The following is a 15,234-nucleotide window of genomic DNA, read 5'->3' as shown; positions in this document are numbered from 1 at the left end:
ACCAAAACCAGTGACGATTGGTTCTACATATAAAACGAAAATAAATTTCAGTTTTAGTAGTAAAAATTAATGTAAAAAATTAATATGGTTGTTTAAATTGCAGTAATGTTATTTAATGTTAATAAATGGAGACAATAGTAGCTACGGTATATCCGCGGCCTATAAAATGGTTATAAAACCTTGTTCCATTTAAAGAAAAACTTTGGGCTATTTGCTTAATATGAATAATTACCCCCGTCTTGTTACTTACCACGGCTCAATGGTCCTTTATATATCCTTGATTTTTTAAAATAAGGCCAATTCACTTCAAGTAATGTCATCAAATTATACCCGCTGGTGTAGTGTAAACACTAGTGACGTCACTGAAGCGTGGTGGGAGTGTTCCCTCGTCTCGGTGGTGTGACTATTTATACAACATGTGGTTCAACAGCAACCACCATATTCTAATTGTGGTGTTTCATTAGGATTTGAGTGAAAAGGTTACCAGTATGTACTTACTACATACATTTATTACACAAATATATATATATATATATATATATATATATATATATATATATATATATATATATATATATATATATATATATATATATATATATATATATATATATATATATATATATATATATATATATATATATATATATATATATATATATATACTGAATATACTATGTACAAAAAATGAATGTTCAATGAATTATTTATGGTGCATTAGGGTACTGGTCACTTCTGATGGGCTATAAATAGCCTTCTTTATCTCCCCTACATCTCACCCTGAGCCAGAGGAAGGGTCTTGGTAAATAACATGTTTGCTTATTTTCCATTTACTTTAAATAGATTTACCGAATTATTTGTTTTATTTATTTATTTATAATATACTGTAATATATTAAACACACTGTAATTATTTTCTTTAATTTATAAACTGTTTTGCGACAAAGGAATGTTCTCCAGTAGTGTTTCATTAGGATTTGAGTGAAAAAATATTACGTACTTACACAATTGTTCCTCTTACTTTGACAACACAACATACATACAGTATATTATTTCTCAGTTTTGATCTTTTTTTTAATTTTTGTATTTATTTATAGTTAGTTACTTAAAATAAGGCCAATTCACTTCAAGTAATGGCATCAAATATTACCAGCTGGTGTAGTGTAAACACTAGTGACATCACTTGAGCGTCTGTAATTAACCGTCGATAGTTTCAAGAATTAATGCACTCATTTACTGAATATTCTTTGGAAAAAAATAAAATTTAAATCAATTATTTATAGGAGATAAATATTATTATGAGTAAATATACCGATACCGGTATGCATTACTGACCACCTCCACGGCTCCTCACTGGCAAATGGGGGGGGGGGCGTGGGGAGGGGTGTGTGATGATAGCTGTGTTTATTATAGGGGTATAAATCTCTTTTACGGTATGTTAGACAGGTTTATAATACATTTTTATTATTTTAATATACCGGTAATCTTAATTTGAATCCAGCTTGCCAAACGTAAGTTTCAGTATAAAATAATTAGTGGTAAGACCTTGTGAGTGGCTTACGATGTTTTCATCACCACTCTTGACACACTAAACCACAATATTTAAGAGGTAAGAATTTTAAACTTGGTGGTTTAGACGACCCCCTAACTTTGGACAGATTTTTTTAATGTTCAAATTTCGTCTTATAGGCCCTGATATACGGTAAGTAGCTAATCATTAATGGTAAAAAAAAAAGTGAGACTGCGCGTATGTAAGTGCGCACATGTGAAAACATATCGTCATTACTCTACATAAGAATATGAAAGCAACACTTATTTACTGCTCATATATATTGAAGGGTTAAATGTTGTACTCTGTATAGACAAGCAGAGAGAGAGCAGCCGAACTGCCGGATGTAAACAAACCTTAATTTCCCGCGGCTTTGTTGTTGTTTTTTTTTACGGGGATTAGCCCACCCGGGCATAGGTCACTCACCCACATTGGGGCCTGAGGGGCAAAAATTTAATACTCCTGTAATAATAATATGTAGCAATTTCAGATACAGGTGGTTCTGCTATATAGCGATAATTGTGTGTTCTTGTAAAATATCGTGTTATAGAAAATCGTAATAATAAATAACAGAACTTATATGGAAAATAAAGGGTTAGGTGCAGATTACTCGAAATCGAAAAAATTTAGTAAAGTTAGCCTAACACAAAGACAGCATAGTCTAAATAAATGTTACATTCATATCCTAATAATGAGGAAAAATCATACAGTAAATTTAACACTTTACCTTGAAAAAATATGAATATAACTTGATGGGGGAGAAGGGTTATTTTGAGGTTGATAACATCAAGCTTCTCTTCAAGTGTTATATCCTTTCTTTTACGATAATCACCGGGAATTCTATCATCAGAATGCTTTTTGGAGATATTCTTCTTTACCATATTCACAGTTAATACCACAAAATTGGAGAAATAGTAAGCAAAAATCGCGTTATAGCAAACAAGCGATCGCGTTATACAAATATTGTTCCGAATTCATAAATCGCGTTAGAGCAAATTCGCGTTATCAAAACTACAGCGTTATAGCAGAACTACTGGTTATATAAAAAAAAAAAAAAAAAAAAAAAGCTGCCTATCTACCTATAGGACAAACTAAAATCGTTCCGGACCACAGAATGCCGGACTAGAGAGGTACAACCTGTAATTGAATTGTGCTTTACAACCAATTGTTAATGGTCGAGAAGCAAAGGCACTGACAGATCTTGGGAGAGACAAGAGGGCCATGCCCCCAACCCTATTTGGTTCTTAATTTCCCTGAATACCATGGCACTGGCTTTGCCGATATTACAGTCTATCTCATCCCCCAATCCAAAACATCTGCACAGCTCTTTGGCGCATCAGCATAAAACGGGGGACCTTCTAGACTGCAGTATGTCCCATTCTGAGTGCTGCTCTCAGTCTATCTCCCCCCCCCCCAAAACATAAATAAATAAATTTTGATGAAATCTACTACACAATAATTTCTGATCTATAGGGACAATGTGAAATTCAACTACAGTATACTCTCAATTTCACAGAATCCGATATAACGAACTCTCGATTTAGCAGAAGGCATTTTTTCGCTCTTTTTCACTCCACTTAGTGAAGAAGTTCACTAAATCAAGATTAATTCTGTTAATACGCTCACACCTACGAAGACACCTCAGACACATGATACAGTAAAACCGACTTCAGTCTACGGTGAATATACTAAATGTATAAAAACGATAAATAATGGTAAAGAGCAATTACCGGAAAATCTGAGAAAACGGCGAGAAAATAACTCCAAGCCTTCCTGCTCCAGGCCTGGGACAAAGGCTCCTTGCATCATAAAAGATTGCATTATGTTTAGCCACATCCTCACATGGTTGGTGAGTGGGTGGGAAGAGTGAGGTGACATGCCTGGCCACATCCTCACATGGTTGGTGCGTGGGTGGGAAGAGTGAGGTGACATGCCTGGCCACATCCTCACATGGTTGGTGCGTGGGTGGGAAGAGTGGTGGCATGCCTGTACATCCTCCCATGGTTGTGCATGGGTGGGAAAGAGTGAGGTGACATGCCTAGCCATATCCTCCACATGTGGTGCGTGGTGGGAAAGAGTGAGGTGACATGCCTGGCCATATCCTCACATGGTTGGTCGTGAATTACAGGAAAGTGGTGTATGCCTGGCCAAAATCCTCACATGAAATTTAGTGCGTGGAGGTGGGAAGAGTGAGGTGACATGCCTGGCCTCATCCTCACATGGTTGGTGCGTGGGTGGGAAGAGTGAGGTGACATGCCTGGCCTCATCCTCACATGGTTGGTGCATGGGTGGGAAGAGTGAGGTGACATGCCAAGACACTTACACTGCACACACATTAACAGCACTACTAAACCATTGTCTTATAACATTTTACTTTTTAATTTCTGTTTTAAAATTAATTGATACATGATGGCTCGATAGGGCTACTTTTGCACTAAGACAACTAATCAATGAATAAACCTGGGTATATGGTGACTCATTATACACTATTGATGTCACGAAAATTTGCAAATGCAACCACAACTGCATAAATTATCACAACCTGTACTTAAATGTACGAAATTAATTATTAAAAAATTTATGTTTAGTGCAAACTATGTTATGTTTATACTCAAACTAATCACTATCTTGCAAGAATTCCAGCAATGCAAGTTATATTCTGCTAAGTCAAGTCGGTGCAATTTTATAAGTGACAAACTTTAACTCCCTCCCTTTTATAATTTGGAGTCCCTCCTGACCCCTCAACTGATAACTACACACCTGGCTCTCAACACCCCACCTCCTCCTCCCAACCAGCAGGTTAGGCAGATGGAGGTGGGTGATAACAATTAATGGGATGAAGGTGATTTTAGGATTAAAGTTTTTCTCTTATAAAAGGTCACAGACTTGAAATAGCAGAATATAACTTGCATTGCTGGAATTCTTGCAAGATAGCGATTAATCTGAGTATAAACATCTCATGGTTTGCACGAGATAGAAAGTTTAGTCTTTGCGTACAAAGTGTGTACAGTAACATGTTGCTCAAAATTTTGACTATTTCAAAGGGAAAAGTCTGTAAAAACTAACCCCAGTGGTCAGGATAATATGGATTTGAATGTTACACAGTATTTCAAATAAATTCTTTGTTTAGTTCTGTACATGTACATAGATTGGTGGCAAATGAGGGATGGAAACCCTTTGTGGAAGAAACTGGTGGTTCACCCCCCACCCCTGCCAGTCATTTTTACTGTAACTTGACAAAATATTGTTTGTTATTTATTAATAAGTAAAGATATGTTACTGTAATAATTTGAGCTTAGTAATACCAGTACCCTTCATATACAGTACAATACAATTCTTGTTTTACCCTATTATTTGGCATGTCACTTAATTTTTATGCAAATTACTGATGATATATTGTACTTTTTCTATAGTACAGGTACTCCTCGACTTACGACCACCCGGACATACGACCGCCGCAGTTGTATAAAATATTTTTCAAATTACGTATTTTCTAGTACCGACGTTAGTGATCGCGCTGTGTACTGACAAAATTTTTGTTTAGAATTCCCTTTAAAATGGCTGTAAAAGTGAGAGTTCTAGTGGTGCTGAGAAGAAAAAGAGACACGCATTTTAGAATTTCTATATATTATTTTCGCATTTTCGACTTACAACCTGGTCACCGAGACAGAACCCCGTTGTAAGTCGAGGAGAGACTGTAGTATTCAATTTGTTACATTATCAATGATAAAACATACACCATAAGAGGCTGATAATACGAGAATTTACTGTATACAGTTGTACCCCGCTTAACGCGGTTTCACTTAACGCGATTTCTCATATACGCGGTGCCTCGCCAGAACCGAACTTTCACTTAACGCGGTTCATCTACCCACATACGCGCAGAGTGTCCGGCTCGAGACGCTATTTTTAGATTCGCCCCACCCGCCACCCGCTGCCGCCTGCCTCGCCTCTCCCTCCTCCTCCTCCTCCCTCCCGCCTCCGCCTGGGCAAGCCGCGCTGTAAGGTTGCGCAGTGTGTGTCTTTGTTGCGTTATCACTGACGTCATATGACATATCGGACTGCGATTGGCCATGCATCCCTACCCCACTCTGCTGCTAGCTGTAATTGGTTTAAAGTAATATGACGTGTCCACCCGGGGAGGGAGAGAGGGAGGAAAGAGGACGCTGCCGCGCTAGTTTCATCCCTCCAGGTCACCCCGTGTATACGTGCATCCATTGTTCTGTGAAATGGCTTCCGCCGGACCACTACCGCCACCAGAGAGAAACCTTTCCTTACCTGGACCCAGCCGCCCTAAGCCCAAGAAGACACGCCGTGGCCTAAGCTACGAAGTGAAATACTAGATCATTCAAGATTTGGAGAAAGGAACACGTCAAGCTGATCTCGCGCGCCAGCATGGCGTCAACGAATCTACGATTCGTACTATTAAGAAGGATGCAGCCAAGATTAAAGAACACATGAAAATCACAAAGTCTGCAGGTGCTTCAATGATCAAGTATTGCCAGAACAGGGTACTGGTAAAGGTGGAAAATTTGCTGGTGAGTTATTTGATTCATCAGGCGCGACGCAACATGGCGGTGGACACGCGCTCAGTGCAGGAGTACGCACGTGAACTTTACGCAGCAGTGTCACGTAAGCTGGGAATTGCAGAGCCCAAACCCATCAATGCTTCCTCTGGTTGGCTGCATAGGTTTAAGAAGAGGAACAAGATCACCAACATCAACATTGGTGATGAGGAAGCGAGTGCTGACCGTGTGGCGGCTAGAGATTTTCCTCCGTTCTTAAATGAGGTTATGGAGGAAGGACAGTACACTAGGGGGCAGGGAAAAAACACTTTTATTTGAGTTGCAGGCTGCACTTTTCAGGCATCGTTTGTATGGCTGTAACAAACACCTGTGCAAAATTTCATGCCATTTCATGCATACTTACCCTGCCGCATCGCGAACGACTTTTTGTCAACTTTTAGTGTATACCAAAAATTAGGTGTCATTTAATGTTTTCCAGGATAATGATAAATTTTACATGGGTGACATCGATTTAATTCACATATTATTTTACAGGTACACCGTATAGAAAATCATTACAAGTTCATATTGAAATTCTTTTTTGTGCGGAACCTTGGCATCATTTTCCTAGACAATAATCTTTGCCTAATATATCCATCTCTCGATTCGTATCCCGTCACTTCAGTGCAAGCTTCAGTCGTCACTTTTATGCCTCTCTCGACCGCCTGAGTGCTGTTTGGCCACTTGGGCACCACTAATGGTGTCTCAAGAATGTCATTAACCTGTAGATTTGACAGAGAAGCAATGTAAGGAGGCTCAGTCTTGAGTTCATTCCTCCAGTTAATCATGGAATGATAGTTTTTGCTTGCCACTTTAGTTTTGGAGTCACCACCTTTCTCATGTTGACTACAGGAGGCACATCCTCATTCCCATCTCCATCTTTACCCTCCTCATCAGTATAGTTTAACAAATTCTCGTCAACAGCAGCATCAGAATCTTCCTCCTCCTCTTCAGATCTGCCAATGCATTCTTCCTTTTGCTGATTCTCCTCTCTAATTTTTCTTATCATTGAGACAGCTTTTTCTCTAACAGTCATGTCCTCATCTGCACACATACCAAGAAGTTGATCTGTGTGGGCGAAGTATGCATTTCTCTGGACAGCCTTCTTCACTATCGTCTCCTCCTCACTATTCAGGTGTTTCATATATAGCAGGGACTGGAATACGTTCCTTGAGCCGTGTGTTACGTAAAGGTGTATCTTGATGTAAAACCACATTGGAGCACTGAACTTTATTATTGTAATGACAATTCTTTTCAACTCATGGCTGGGTCTTGATGTTGCTACATACAGCCTGAGGATTCTACTCCATAAGGTGTTCCACCTTGACACACAGGGAGGACCTGGCTCAATAGCAGCCAAGTCATCTTCAACAACACCTGTGATAACTCCTTTACAAATCCTATACAGGTATTTTCTGATCCCAGGACAGATCTTTCTCCACTTCATCATTAAACACAGGGAAATCAGGGAAACTGACTGGCTGGAAGGCGACAACTGGAAGCTCAGACAAAGACTCCTTGATCTGCTTTCCAATGGGACCACGCCAATACTCAGGACCACTTGGTTTACCATCAGTGATAAAAAACTGCGCGGAAAGGCAGCTCATTTCCGTGAAGCTGACATATGAAATAATGGAGCGGGTGACCAAGTAACATTTCAAGATGATGAATGACTCCATTTTCTGATCCTACATTACATTGGTTCCATCACAACCAACACACACAATGGGCTGCTGGGTTAGATTTTTCTCCACCAGAAACTCGTGAATAGTTTTGGCAATCTGCTTTCCGTGTCCAGTCTTGGGAGTCACATGTGTGAGATATTCATTGCCAGGCTCAACCATGATGACATAATGATCTTTCACCATCATCCTCGAACTCCATTTCTCGGTCTTCTCATTCTTTATCATCACATGAGTGGCGGTCTTCCCTCCATTACAGTACAGTAACACAACATTGAGAAATGAAATGAGAAAAGGCTGATAATCAATATAGACATAGCACCATACTCATCTGCAACAAGACAACTTAAATGAAATAAGAGATAGGAAAAAAAAGTTGATAAACACTGAACAGAACATTGCACCGCCACAGCGGCTGTTTGGCTAGTACTGTAGGTAAATTTAAAAATTTCAGTAGAAAATGCGGCAGACTAAACCTCGACATATCAGCTTCAAATTTGGCATGGAGTCTTAGATATGTATAAGGAACAATGCCTGAAGAGTGCAGCTTTGAGCAAAATTTCACTGCCCCCTAATATATATATATGGGACTCAGAGAAGTGAAAGGTCGCACAGAGTACAAAGTTCGGTGGAAAGGTTGGGGTTCCAAGTACGACTCATGGCTTGCGGAAGATGAACTGAATTGTCCTGACACTCTGAAGCGTTTTAATGCAACACTCGACAAATTGGAAAAACAGGAGGATTGGCAGGTAAGGAATATCTAACACCAGTATGGTATGTGTATGAAAAGAATATTCTGAAATATTACTTATTTGATTGCCAGATTACTACCTAAACAGCTGCTTTCCAACTTTACCTGGATCTTTGAACTCTTAAAAATAAAATGGTCCTCTCTTGTTGTAGATATTGTCTTAAAGGCTGAAAGACCCATTTAGCCTGTCTGAAAAATTCCTCCAAAATCCAATGACATACCGGATAGCTCACACTACTCACAGAAAATGTTCTGATCAGTTAGTTACAAGATCTGATCACCATAAGTGATGTAGAAAACATTGGAGTATTAAGCATTATGGAACACATTATTTGATATTACCTTAAATTTTCCTGGGGCAGCTAACCCTTTTCCTTGAAGGTGTGATCGATCCTGGTCCCTTAACTTAGGGTCTATGTTAGTTGAATGAATACAAGTCAAGAGGGAGTGGAATTTCTTCTTTTACTGGCTTAATGTGGATTGGAATTGTGATTTTTGTTAATTCTTGGACTTCAGAACAGATCCCCATGAGAAGATATTGTCCATTAAGTAGTAAAAGCTTCAGCTTCTCTCAGATGTGTCATTTGAAGTAGTTCAGTTCAAAAGAAGTACAATGAGTGTTAAATTTCAGAGGATACAGCACACCCTCCCATGCTACCTAAGTTAATCTTGACAGTAACACATACTAATGGAGGCTGGCAGATCTGTATGACAGCTTCAGTTTGGGTACCATTGGGTAACAATGGTTTTAAATTAGACAAATTTAGATTTAGGCATGATATAGGTAAACATTGGTTTGGAAATAGAGTACTGTACAGTGGTCCCTCGGTTAATGAACACAATTCGTTCCAGAGTCATTCGTTAACCGAAAATTTTGTAAACCGAATCCATTATTTCAATGGAATATTGGGTAATTGGTTCCAGCTCACAGAAAAGTACATACAAAGTACAGCCATAAAATGCATAAAGTCAGAAACATTCCTAGAATTCCCTAAATCGCCCTTAAATCACTATCTATCTATATACTGTGTATATATATATATATATATATATATATATATATATATATATATATATATATATATATATATATATATATATATATATATATATATATATATATATATATATATATATATATATATACATATATATATTCATATATATATACATATATATATATATATACATACATACATACATACATACATACACACTCTTACTCTTAAATCACTACTGTAATGTGATACAGGTGATTAATTTTTATCTCTTGTGCAAAATATATGACATTTATATTCAAATTGTTCTCTGTCTTGCGGGGATTCCAGCAATGCAAATTATATTCTCCTAACTTTAGTCTGAGATATTATATAAGATGAAAACTGTAAGCCTAAAACCCTGGCTAGGGAGAAGGAGGGAGGGGGCGGAGTGGGAGGTGGGGTGATATGTTGGCGCTGAAGGTCTAGTGAAGTATTTATTTGTTTATTTATGTCATTTAGTTAAGTTTTTGTTTTTTGCTTATACAATTTCATAGAAGTGACCGGGGAGAATATAATTTGCATTGCTGGAATTCTTGTAAGATAGTGATTAGTTTGAATGTAAACATGCAATAGTTTGCACTAGACTAAAATTTTAGTATTCATTTTGCACAAATATTAAGGAGCACAATTTTCTTGATATTTATTCCATTGGAAACGAATGTAAACATAGAATAGATAACTGAATTGGCAGACTAGCCCATCAGCTGATGCTCACAACAATACGTGATGTTCGTAAGGATTTCGTGAATCAAATTTTTGTTCGTTAACCGAATTGAAGATTTTTATGGAAGGTAATTCGTTAACCAAACCATTAATTAACCTAGGGACCACTGTAGTGGACGAGTGGAACAAGTTACCAAATATCATCATTAACTCGAATACACTGGATAGCTTCAAACATAGGTTGGATGGATATATGAGCAATTGGGGTTGGGTGTAAATGGGACTGCCCAGTATGGGCCAATAGGCCCACTGCAGTTTCCTCCATTCTTATGTTCTTATGTAAAATTTATCATTATCCTGGAAAACATTAAATGACACCTAATTTTTGGTATACACTAAAAGTTGACAAAAAGTCGTTCGCGATGCGGCAGGGTAAGTATGCATGAAATGGCGTGAAATTTTGCACAGGTGTTTGTTACAGCCATACAAACGATGCCTGAAAAGTGCAGCCTGCAACTCAAATAAAAGTGTTTTTTCCCTGCCCCTAATATATAGATAGATAGATAGATAGATAGATAGATAGATAGATAGATAGAGAGATATATATATATATATATATATATATATATATATATATATATATATATATATATATATATATATATATATACACACACACACAAAAAAAAAAACCTGTTGAAACCTAACCTAACCAAACCTTATTTGCCCAAGGAAAGAAATATACAGGTATCTGTATTCGTAAGTTTTTTTTAATAATCCCAGAATAACCAAATAAGAAAATCTTGCTTCAGCCATTAAACAAATACATTACTGTATTAACTCAAACCACCAAAATACACCATAAAAATATATTTCCCTGTAAAAACGAAGGGAACATTAAAATGAATCTTTACCAAATGTTGCCTTAAAATTGTATAAACTATTGATTTTTATAGTTAAATTCCTAAGATTCTCTGGATGACCAAAACTAAAATAATACCCATTAATTTCAGCCGGCATATTAAACAGAGAGAACTTATTCTTATTTGGTGTAATTTGACGTTTTGGTAATATTGCAGTAAACAGCAACTACAGAATTCCGGAAACTCACTACACTCAATCGATAGAACTATTTTTTCTTTGATCATTTATTATTTTACATTAGGTTAGGTAACATTTTTTTTTATCAGATTCTTTGATTGCTGTAATCTGCAATTTTATTGAAATTTTTTATGGATGTGAGAGCAGCGACCCGATCCATGTGGCTTATAAACATACACTAGCGACTGGCGTCGATCAGAGATGATTGGCTGTGTACCGCCACATTATGCCGGAAAAGACAAAGTATTGTCACTAGTGCATGCCTAGTCGCCAATTATCTAACAAAAATGAAGCAATTTCCCCCCCAAAATTATTAAACCACAACTCAATTATTAAAATCTAGTAAAATATAAACATCAAAACAAATAACCCATCAGCTGTGAAGTCCTCCATAATAGCCAATTTTTATAGCAACTCTCTGGATTCCAATACGGAAAGGGGGGGGGGGGTTAATCTCAGAAATTATTGATTTGCACCAAAAATCAAGGTCAATATCCTTCATAACACATCAAAAACCATCGGAAAAACATAGTTTCAACTTCGATTTTGTATCGTGCCAACAAGTGAAATTTTACCAAACCTAATAAAACCTGACCTAATCAACCAAAAAACCTACCTAACTTTCTTGCCGGGGGGGATAACTCACCCCCCCCCCCGTCATATTAAACAGAAAGTATTTAGCCAATCAGAGCGCACTCACGGTAAAATAGCGTTAGTATGAGTTTAGCAGGTCACGGCAACACATCCACTCCGTAAGTATAAGGATAATAGTGAATAGAAACGAAAAAACAACTAATTACAGTGAAATTGCAGTTTTTAAATTAGTTTTCTATGAAATATCAGCGACGGGTCAGTCGTCAATAATTGATGACTGCCCCATATAAAAGAGAAGGGACACAGCAGTACCTGTCCGACCTGGCCGCCGAGAACAACACTCTAGTGTCTGCTGTCACCCGTCAGAGCCACCTGTGTTGTCTGCACCTACGAGCCTAATGTTGTTCTAACACAATATAATTTAGATGTCTGCTTTTAGTTTTTGAAAATATTTGTATAACTCCAAGTGTTGTATTGTTCAAACATACCTCTCAACCGATGAACAAATTTGTTTGGTGTAATCCTAACAGGCAACAGCCACCATGTAATCATTACCGCCTGTCCTCAAACGCCGTAAGTTTATTCTTTTACCTTTACTTCTATCCTCTTCACCACTGATCGGCTCGCTAGCCGTTTTGGCGATCTGTCACGTCTCTGTTACGCACTGTTGGCAAGTACATTTACTTTTATCCTCTTCGCCACTGATCGGCTCGCTAGCCGCCCGGGCGCTCGGTCACGTTGTGGGGTACGAGAAGTTTGGTTCACAGTCAGAATGGGATGGAGAAAGGAAACTCACAATGTGCTCTCTGTATACATGTTGTATTGGATGTACAATGCAGCTTGGTGCTGGGAAGTGGCATCATGGTTACAGGCGTGATATAGAGAGAGTTGGTTGGTGAGGATGCTCAGAGGAAGACAGCTTGTGGGTCGCCATGCTCGCCGGCGGGAGCGAGGGCCGCCAGGCAGGCGGAGGACTTGGTGTAGCTTGCTGCGGCTGTAGCTAGAAGAAGAGAGAGGTAGGTCACCACGAGGTCAGGTCTTATATATCGGAGGTAGGCGTGGCTTAATAGTTGACCTCCGTGATGTATGGCGGCGCTGGTTGACCTAGACCACGAGGCATACACTGGGGAATTCGCGGGGTCGGCTACTCAGCGACAAACAGCGTTTGTAGGGGAGAAATCCACTACAACGTCTTGTGGGGTTCAAGATATTTGGTTCACACTCAGGATGGGTTGGAGAAAGGAAACTCACAATGTGCTCTCTATATACATGTTGTATTGGATGTACAATGCAGCTTGGTGCTGGGAAGGCAGCATGGTTACAAGCGTGATGTAGAGAGAGCTGGTTGGTGAGGACGCTCAGAGAAGGACAGCTTGTGGGTCGCCATGCTCGCCAGCGGGAGAGAGGACCACCAGGCAGGCGGAGGAGGAACGAGGGCCGCCAGGCAGCGGCGGAGGAGGAGGTGTGGCTGGCTGCGGCTGTAGGTAGAAAGAGGGTGATCACCACGAGGTCAGGTCTTAAATAGCAGGGGTAGGCGTGGCTTAGCAGTTGACCCCCGCTCCGTGGTGTATGGCGGCGCTGGTTGACCCAGACCACGAGGCATACACTGGGGAATTGGTGGGGTCGGCTACTCAGCGACAAACAGCGTTTGTAGGGGAGAATTCCACTACAATACTCCCCCTTCCCTCCAGGCGGTGTAGGAGACTTGTTGTCTGCAGAGTTGCTTAGCACATGTGAGGCAGAACTGGCGGTGCATGCCTCATGTGAGACAACGGCGATGGCGTGGATGAGCCTGTCGCTGGATACAACTGTCTAGATACACACTATCTGTGGGAGAAGAGAGGGAGAAAAAGGGTGTGTGGAGGCGATGAATGTTGTGCTTCCCTCACGGCAGGTACAGAGTCGTCAGATGCGCCTGCTGGGGTGTGTGGGCCTGGGTCAGGAGCAGGGGCTGCGTCAGCAGAAGCGGATGAGGGCTCGTGACAACAGCTGGGTCCACGACAGCAGCAGGATGCAGGACATTAGCAGGGAGTACCTGAGGGAGAAAAGAGGGGTGTGTGGGTCCGCACTCAGGAACAGAGGCCGCATCAGGGGCAGCAGGGGTTACTGCTGGGCCGGGGTCGGCGTCTGAGGCAGGACGGGTGTGCTGGGGTCGGAAGAGGAGCAACTGTCTGCTTAGAGTAGCAGGGCTGCTCTAGGGTGTCTGACCTGCGGTGTAGAGACAGTAGCTGTAGAGCTGATGAGAGCTGCTTCTGGGTGGATAAGCCAGTCTTCCATGTTGCTTGAAGACTGGGAGCGTGATCAGTTTCTCCTCCATCCTGTGTGAGTGCGAATCTCCGGGAGTCACCATTTGTGGGGTATGGTATGTTTGGTGTTCACACTCAGGATGGGTTGGAGAAAGGAAACTCACAATGTGCTCTCTGTATACATGTTGTATTGGATGTACAATGCAGCTTGATGCTGGGAAGGCAGCATGGTTACAAGCGTGATGTAGAGAGAGCTGGTTGGTGAGGATGCTCAGAGGAGGACAGCTTGTGGGTCGCCATGCTCGCCGGCGGGAGCGAGGACCACCAGGCAGTCGGAGGAGGAGGAGGTGTAGCTGGCTGGTTGGTGTAGGTAGAAAAGAGACAGGTCACCACGAGGTCAGGTCTTAAATAGCGGGGGTAGGCGTGGCTTAGTAGTTGACCCCCGCTCCGTGATGTATGGCGGCGCTGGTTGACCTGGACCACGAGGCATACACTGGGGAATTGGTGGGGTCGGCTAGGCAGCGAAAAACAGCGTTTGTAGGGGAGAATTCCACTACAGTCTCTATCACGCACTGTTGGCAAATACTGGGCATGCACTGGCGGGAGCCACGAATTACCCAAAAGTACCCAAAAGTATAGCAAATAAGGGTAAAATCTTAACGAATATCTGTTATACATACACAAAACATGTTTAATAATATTTTTAGTGTAATTTTGTAAAAATAATTTTTAAGATGAAATAATAAACAGCGAAAAACTTTCAGTATTGGCGAACGCTAAATGCCAAAGAGTTCGTGAACAAGGGAGATAACTCAGATCCATCGTGATGCACTTCGCTAACCTAACCTCACCTAGATAGATCAATATCCTCTAACTATCGCCCAATCAGTCTAACATCAATAGTAGGCAAATTACTGGAAGCAATCATTTTAAATTCTATTCGAAATCACCTGGAGAAGCACAGATTGATCAATGATTCCCAGCATGGCTTCACAAGCGGACGTTCTTGCCTAACTTATCTATTAATATTCTTTTCATCAGTTT

At 40.2% G+C, this 15,234-nt stretch overlaps 1 protein-coding gene across 4 annotated transcripts in view; it reads right to left on the bottom strand.

Moving 5' to 3' along the window:
* Positions 1-12,328, bottom strand: part of LOC121869471 (GPI ethanolamine phosphate transferase 2-like) — a 159,351-nt gene extending 147,023 nt beyond the window's left edge. For 3 of the 4 annotated variants that reach the window (XM_042370827.1, XM_042370849.1, XM_042370842.1), the window contains exon 1: positions 12,257-12,328. The gene's annotated coding sequence lies outside the window, so the exon portion shown is untranslated. Of the gene's footprint in view, positions 1-12,150 lie in introns of all 4 variants that reach the window. The other variant, XM_042370834.1, reaches the window with a different exon arrangement.
* Between the last annotated feature and the right edge of the window lie 2,906 nt (positions 12,329-15,234).

The sequence above is a fragment of the Homarus americanus genome, unplaced genomic scaffold (genome assembly GCF_018991925.1).
Source record: "Homarus americanus isolate GMGI-L3 unplaced genomic scaffold, GMGI_Hamer_2.0 scaffold32583, whole genome shotgun sequence".
Lineage (NCBI taxonomy): Eukaryota > Metazoa > Arthropoda > Malacostraca > Decapoda > Nephropidae > Homarus > Homarus americanus.
Note: the sequence above shows the minus strand (reverse complement) of the source record. Positions and strands in the feature narration are given on the sequence as shown.